At 49.7% G+C, this 8,231-nt stretch overlaps 1 pseudogene; it reads left to right on the top strand.

The window, feature by feature from the left end:
• Nucleotides 1-4,312: 4,312 nt before the first annotated feature.
• On the top strand, nucleotides 4,313-4,794 carry LOC106725641 (annotated as a pseudogene).
• The last annotated feature ends 3,437 nt before the right edge of the window (nucleotides 4,795-8,231 follow it).

Raw genomic sequence — 8,231 nt, 5'->3', positions numbered from 1 at the left:
TTATATTTCATTCTCTTGGATGCCATATGAAATAAATATGAGGTCTGCAAGCAAGGATTATTTCAACACTGGCCACACCTGTTAAGATCAACAGTTGTATTTCTCAGTCCACTTAGTAGGAGCTCAAATTAGGAATTTGATCCCAACTTTGCTAGATTGCTACAAATTTTAAAATGTGATTGAAATAATAGGAAAACCTTCCACCAAATTAAAGCCATGGACCAAATGGACTCAAGGGTGAATTCTACCAGAATTTCAAACAGGACTTGATAACTTTCTATTAACTCTTCTTGAACTCTTCCAAGGAAAGAGACAACACTTCCAAACAGATTTCTTGAGGTGACCATTACACACATATCAAAGTCAAGTAGAAACAAACAAAAATGAAAGTTCAATATCCCTGATGAAATTACATGCAAACCCCTCAAAGATATGCTAGGAAACTAACCTGCACACTGAAAAGATCATTTACCAAGATCAAGTGGGAAAACATCCTACCATCCAAGGATGCATCAATGTATGTAAAACAGTAACTGTGTTACACCTCATCCACAGAATGAAGGATAAAGTATACGGTTGTATAAATAGACACAGAATAAAGCCTTTAAAATTGAAAATTGCTTCAGAATTAAAATTCTTAGCAGATTAGTTGTAGAAGCGATGGACCTCAATGTACTAAAGGCCACGTTTGAAAACCCCAGAAGGGCAACATGGCCCACGCCCGGTGAAGGAGAGTGAGAGAAAGCCCCATCCAGGTGCCTCTGGACAGCACCCCTGGGTCCTCATCAAAACCCCAAGGAAGGAGGACTCTCAATCCTGGAAGCTGCCCACAAAAGAATGGGGTCAGGGTGGCGGGTCTCAGGAAAGGAGGGAGGGAGGAGGGTCAGGATGGGACCCCTTGTGGCCAACATCCTTGAGTCCTTTCCAATCTGGGGTCTCCCTTAGATGACAAGGTCAGGCATGCAGCCCAGGGTCTCAGCTGCACCCTTATATGCAGACTCCATGCAAATGGGGCTCTCCTCCTGCTCATAAAAGGGGGCCCTTGCCCGGCATGTTGGGGAGACACCCAGAACCCAAGCAACTGAGACAGGACCCCAGCAGCTCCACCATGGACTTGGTGCCAAGCTGCGTTTTCCTCCTGATCATTTCTCAAGGTTGTTCTCAGGAGTGGGGAGCGCTGAGACCTGTGCCTGTGCCTGTTTGTGTTTCCACGTGATTCTCAGTCCACCTTGTGTCTCTGTGTTTGCAGGTGTCCAGTGTGAGGAGCAGCTGGTGGAGTCTGGGGGAGGCCTGGTGCAGCCTGGGGGGTCTCTGAGACTCTCCTGTGAAGCCATTGGTTTCTTCTTCTTCAGTAGCAATAGCTTTTATTGGTTCCGCCAGGCTCCAGGGAAGGGGCTGGAGTGGGTCGCATATATTAGTAGTGGTGGTGGTAGCGCATACTACGCCACCTCTGTGAAGGGTCGCTTCACCATCTCCAGAGACAACGCCAAGAACTCGCTGTATCTGCAAATGAGCAGCCTGACAGCCGAGGACTCGGCTATGTATTACTTTGCGAGAGACACAGTGAGGGGAAGTCAGTGTGAGCCCAGACACTAACCTCCCTGAGGAGACAGCAGGGCATGGCCTGCAGGGAGCATCCGGACACCAGGGGGCGCTCAGGACCAGCATACCCAGGGTCCCAACTCAGAGGGTGTCCCTGGAGGGGTTGTGCAGGCTTCCTAGTGGGGTCAATGCTTTCTTCCCTCCTAGTGTCCCTGGGGCAGTTCCTCAACCTTCTTTGTGTCTTTAATTAGATTCTCTGCAGGAAAAAGCAGGAAGTGGCTGTGTTTCAGATCTGGTCGGTTTCTCATCTGTGCCCTTCCTGTCATTATGTCCTTGATGGTTGATCTCTGGGTTTAAAAGGAAATCATTGTAGGGATTCCAGTCCCCTCGCTGAGAGCGATGTGCCCTACCTTTCACTCAATGCTCAGCGGGGAACACGGAGTCCAGGCCCCAAACCTCACCTGAGGGTTACCAGCCCCTCACTCTGCCCCAGGAAGAGACCTTTGGGGGCAGTTAGCCTCTTGCCTCTCACTGACATGGCTGCACATGGAGGTTTAGGGTCTGAACCCTGTGGTCGCTGCCCCTCTGTGAGCCTGGAAGGTAGACCCAGCTCCCAGGTTGTCCCAGGACAAAGGCAGGAAGGCAGACCCCTGACGGGCCCTGTCACAGCCCTGCTGGGCATGTTCCCCGTGGGTCTCAGGACCTGGTCCTGGGGACCTGTCCGAACACTGTTGGGGGCCAGATGTAAGCTGACAAGTTCCTTGCATCTGAAGGGGCTAGCAAGGCTGGGACCCTTACCCATACAGTTTTCCCAGACTTGTTTGGATGGCGATTATCAGTAGAATGAGAGCAACCTTTCATGGCTTACCAAGAAGTCTGTAACTATTTACTGAGATATGCTGTACTGAGAACTTTTCCTTCTGCTATGTCTCCTCCTTAGAGATAAAGAGGAACAAAGGATACATTCCTCTTGACAGACCTCCTATTCAGTGTGTTATGTATAAATAGGATTGTATAGCTAATAAACTCGCTTCAATTCCTCGAGAACTGGAGTCCTCCCGATCCCGCTTTCCTGTCTTTCTTTCTTTTCTCAATTCCCACCTCCCTACCTCAGCCGGCTCAACCTGTCAGGCTGGCCCTGACAGAACACCTGTCAGGCTACCCCTGGGGAACCACCTGCATCCTGAAAACCTGCTGAAGGGAGACATGGTCCCACCCACCTCTGCTGTGCCTTCAGCTCCACAGACACGACCCCATCCTCACTCTCAGTCCTCTGTAGCCCACACTCTCACCACATTGGGCCTGCACAGGGTGTTCTGTGTGGCTGTGTCTTCCCTCTCCTTCCCACCCTTGTAGGTTTTGACTTAAATGCACCCCCACATCATCCCCTCATGCCCATATCCTGTGCCAGGCCCTCCCTGAGATGCCAGGGCCAGGGCCACTCAGGCAACCTGAAGTGACCTCACCCGCCCTGTTGAGCCCACGTGCAGTGCCCAGGTGTAATGTCAGGTAGTGGGGGCCCCACTTGTGTCAGGTGGAGACACAGCTGAGCACTGAGCTCAGAGCACCTCCAACAGCTCACACCTGTGCTGAGGGAACCTCCAGGGGGTCCATGAGCTGCAGAGCATCGTTTTGGATAAGTATGTGGCCACTGGGGTCAGAGGGCAGTCAGGGAAGGGCTGGAGCCTGGTCACCTATGATGTTGCCCACGTCTTGCTGACCAGAGCCCAGATACACAGGGAGCTCTGTGACTCCTAAAAGTGTAGGAACAGCCCAGCGAGCATAGCTCAGTGGTTGAGCGGTGACCTATGAACCAGGAGTCATAGTTTGATTCCTCATCAGGGCACCTGCCCAGGTTGCTGCCAACATCCTCAGTGTGGGGTGTGCAGGATGCCGCCAATCAATTATTCTCTCTTATCATTGATGTTTCTATCCTTCTCTCACTCTCCATTCCTCTCTGAAACCTATTTAAAAATATTTAAAAAAATAAGTAAAAATGTTGGGTGTGTGATTAGCAGTATGAATGTATATGGGAGGCAACTGATCAATGTTTCACTCTCACATCAATGTTTCTCTCAGTCCTTCCCTCTCTCCTTTCCTTTCCCTCTAAAAATCAATGAACACGTCCTCAGATGAGGACAAAGAAAAGAAGATTCAACCTGGCTCGTGTGGTGCAGCAGTGGAGCGTGGACAGGACTCAGGAAGTCACTGGTTAGATTCCTGGTGAGGGACAGGAGAGGGTTGCGGTCTCCATCCTCAGAGGGGACCATGCGGGAGGCAGCCAATCGATGATTCTCTCTCATGGAGGCTCCTTATTGTTCTAACCCTCTCATTCCACTCTCTCTAAATACAAAGAAAATTGTATTTTTTAAAAAGATCTATATCTATGACTATGTCTACATCTATATCTATGTATATCTATCTATATCTATATCTCTGAAAGAAAAACGACATTGATTTTATCCCCCAAGGAGTCTCTGTTTGTTTCCACATCCTACTTCCTGACCACCTCCTGCATAATAGCCCCTGGTGTGGAAGGAGAGGTCCCTGGGCACGGTGACCAGGACCCAAAGGAAGGCCTGGTTCTCTGAGGAACAGCACTACTTCCAGGAGAAGCCCCAGAGACTGGGACCTCTCTCACCTCTTGCCCTTTGTATGTGATGACACCTTCCATATGCAAATGCCCACACGGCCCCCAGACACACACACAGTTGGCGTCCACTTAAATGCAGGGCCTCCTCACCCTGAGAATACTTTCTGAGGGACGAGGACCTCACCTGCAAGACATGACTCCCATGAGGCTCTTCCTCTTCCTGCTGTCAGCTCCCAGATGTGAGTGACTCAGGGCTAGACGTGAGGAGATGGGGATCCTGCATCTGAGCCCAGGACTCACTGTGTTCTCTCTGTCCCAGGTGTGCTGTCCCAGGTGCAGCTGCAGGAGTTGGGCCCAGGACTAGTGAAGCCCTCGCAGACCCTCTCCCTCACCTGCACTGTCTCTGGATTCTCCATCACAACCACTGGTTACGCCTGTCACTGGATCCGCCAGCCCCCAAGGAAGGGGCTGGAGTGGATTGGGCACATACGCTATGATGGAGACACTAACTACAGCCCCTCCCTCAAGAGTCGTACCTCCATCTCCAGAGACACATCCAAGAACCAGTTCTCCAGTTCTCCCTTCAGCTGAGCTCTGTGACCACCGAGGACACGGCTGTGTATTACTGTACTAGACACAATGAGGGGAAGTCAGTGTGAGCCCAGACAAAAGCCTCCCTGAGGGAGACATCAGGACTGGGCTGCAGGGGGCTCTCAGGACACCAGGGGGCGCCCAGGACCAGCACAGGGCCCAGACCAAGAGCAGGTGTAGAGTTAAAGAAAGATACCATTTCCTGCTCCGTCTTAAATTAGTTTTGCTACCAGGATCAGCCACAGCGCTCACAGAAAGCGCTTTCCTAGGTCTAGTTTTAGGGATTGTATTTGTGAACAAAAAGGGGGCTCTGTCCTAAATCTGACAAAACTCAGTGACTGACAGGACCCTCACAGGAGGCTCTGATCACACATCCTACCTGGGCAGTCCTGGGGGTGGGCACATTCCAGGCCTATGACTTCTTTACTAAAAGGCTCATCTTTGCCTTAAGCACCCCATCCATTGTTCCTGTGCATCTGGGTTAACATACCTTTGACATCAGCATGACCACCCTCAGGAGAGCACCTCCTGATTACTATCCTGGCATCCAGTCCCTGCCTTGCTCTCTCCCACCTCCATGTCACTCCTCACCTTCCCTCCTTAACTTCAAATGGACAAACACAGCTGCAAACAATAATTCTCTGGAGCATTTGAGGTCTTACTTCTCCACTGTTCTCATCTGTTTGGCTCCAATAAAATCTTATAAAACATTCCCTACATGTTTGGACATTTCTTACCTCAACATGTTCTTTTCTTCATTTACCACATACGTTCATACATGTTTCTTCCCTGTGTGGAGAGTGAAGTGCACACAATTATTAAAAACCTGCTACTTGGACGGGATGAGTTCAAATGAGGTCACAGGTGTTGGAGATAAGACAAGTTTGCTGTTGGTTGTCATGGACGTAATGGCACATGCCTGGGTTGCAGTCTCCATCCCCAGGGGTTGGGAGGCAGGAGACAGCCAATCAATGATTCTCATCATTGATGTTCCCATTGCTCCACTGTTCTCCTCTCTGGAGTCAAGGAAAGTGTATAAAAAAGAAGAAGGAACGAAAGGAGGCTCCCCCAGCTGTGCCGTCTCCCCCTCTGATACCCCTGACAGGTTCCACTGCTGGTTGAATCAGCATAAAAACCACAAAATAAATGAACCACTTTGAAGTCGTTGACATGAGAACCTCTAAGCCTGTGGAGGTATATTTTTTTTGGGGGGGGTGGGGGAGACAATTGACAGCATTTTGTTCATTAATACATTTTATTCCATAATGTGCCATCTTGTTGCTGACACCATTAATACTACTGTATTTGTTTCCCTTTGAGAGGACCATGCCTCTACAAATCTGAGTTGCATTTCCGTCGATTAACTCTAACATATTTTACCTTACCAAAAAGGCAACCCTAATCAGCTAAGATGGAGGTGGTATGGGTAAAGAGTTTCAGTGAAAAGGTGGGAGCACAGGTAGACCAACAAGCAAATTCAGTACGTGGCTTAACCCAGATGGCAGGGAGAGAGCACCAGCACAGCCAAGGCCTTCGGGAAGGTAGCTAGAAGTACTCTGCCAGGGAGGTTAGTCTGCAGAATGGGAAAGATACATCCTTTTCCTATTAGCTACTCAAACCCAAGCAGAGAATATGAAATAATGAATCACTACAGGGTCATGACTTTCCAGGAAACAGAAAGGTGGAGTAAGCACACCATCCCCCAATAAGAGTGAGGTGATGTCAGTGCAGGGAAAGGTTGGGTACCTTCTTTAAGTTTGTTTTTGGCGTTTTGGTCTGTGAGCAATCAAGATGGAGAGGGAGGCTCTCCGAAAGGGGAACGTCTGCAGGAAACAGAGTAGCTGAGCCCGACCATCTGTGATGCCTTTACACTTGCACATACCATGGCACACAAGGACTCTCCACGTGAATCAGCCACAAGCCATACCCATTGCACAGAAGCGTGTGATGATGGTCCACCGAGTACTGAGTGACGGGGCCCAGGGGCCAAGGCTCTGATAAGGAATAAACTGAGGCCAGAAGACAACCCACATGTAACAGCCAGAGGAGAGCGTGATGACCGTGAAGCAGAACAGACTGCCCCCTGGAGGTAAGCCCCTGCCGCCTTCCCCATCGCTGCAGCACATCCCCCTGGAGAATATTTTTAAGAGTTTATTTGAGCCAAACTTGATAACTGGAAGGGCAATCCCAGTGTTTTCTGTCCCCGGGATTGGTTGTCACCAAGTCCAAGAGTGAAATTGGGGACCAGAAGATTTAAGCAAAAGCGTGGAACATTTATTACAAGCAGATTCAGGCTCCCGCATGGGGAGGGGCCCACTGATGGGCTGCCACTGAAGCCTGTGGTCTTGGGTGTACATGTGCCACCAGCCTGCTCTGTGTCTACCCGTGTGCCCACCTAATTGGCCCCTGATTGTTCTTGCAAGGGACCTGCATGTCCCCTGTTCCCTTGTGTGCGTTCACCTTACTGTCGCAGGGCCTCCCTAGTTTCCCAGGCCTCCCGCTCTGAGTCCAGAAACATTCTGTTATGTCTGCCTGGTTAGTCCCTGTGGTTGGGCTGCTCAGACTGCCCTGCCTGCCCCGCCTACCCTCCAACTGCCTTTGTTTCCCATGGAACCTGCCCTGTCTGACTGCTCGTCCAGCTCACTCCTCTCAAAGCCACCTCTTCTGGATGTGTGTCCGGGTTTTCCAGGAACAGGAAGCTCATCTTCCTAAAACACAAGGTCTCCTTACCAACACCAGAGTCACTGCTCAGCCCGGGCCCCTCCTTCTGCCTCTGCTGGCCTGGGATGGGTGCTGCCCCCTCTGTTTTCACTGTTTTTGGTAGATTTCCAGGGGGTTTGCTCTTCTCCCTTCTCATTCTCTGTTTGTTCAAAAGGAGTCACTGAATAGAAAGGGCAGAAGAAAAATGGTGGTGTAGGCAGCTCCAAATTGTTCCTCCACAAAAACTTTAAAAAAACAAACCAAAACTATCAGAACTGGCATCTGTCATGCTCTTGAAATCAGTCAGAGACCTGCAGCAACTGAGCGAACCTGAGTCAAGTACATGCTACTCAGAGAGGGAAGTATCCCGGGGGTGTGGCTCAGGGGTTGAGTGTTGGCCCAGGGACCACGAGGTTATGGATTTAATTCACATTCAGGGCGCACACCTGGGTTGCAGGATTAATCCCCAATAGGAGTCATGAAGGAGGCAGCCAATCAATGATTCTCTCCCATCATTGATGTTTCCATCTCCTTCTCACTCTCCCTACCTCTCTGACATCAATAACAATATTTTGAAAAGATTAGTAAAAACATCAAATGTCACACGAAAAACTGGAAAAACAGACGATAAAGGAACAATGACTTTAAAGTGCTGAAGAGAAAATGAAAAGCCATCAACTTAGAATTCTAAACTAATTGAAAATATATTTCAAAACGGAATGAAGCCTGGTTGATATAGCTCAGTGGTTGAGCTTCGACCTATGATTCCATTCCTGGTCAGGGCACATGCCTGAGTTTTGGGCTC

The sequence above is a fragment of the Myotis brandtii genome, unplaced genomic scaffold, assembly GCF_000412655.1.
Source record: "Myotis brandtii unplaced genomic scaffold, ASM41265v1 scaffold1792, whole genome shotgun sequence".
In the NCBI taxonomy this organism is placed as follows: domain Eukaryota; kingdom Metazoa; phylum Chordata; class Mammalia; order Chiroptera; family Vespertilionidae; genus Myotis; species Myotis brandtii.
The sequence above is the reverse complement of the archived record's forward strand: the minus strand, read 5'-3'. Positions and strand labels throughout refer to the sequence as shown.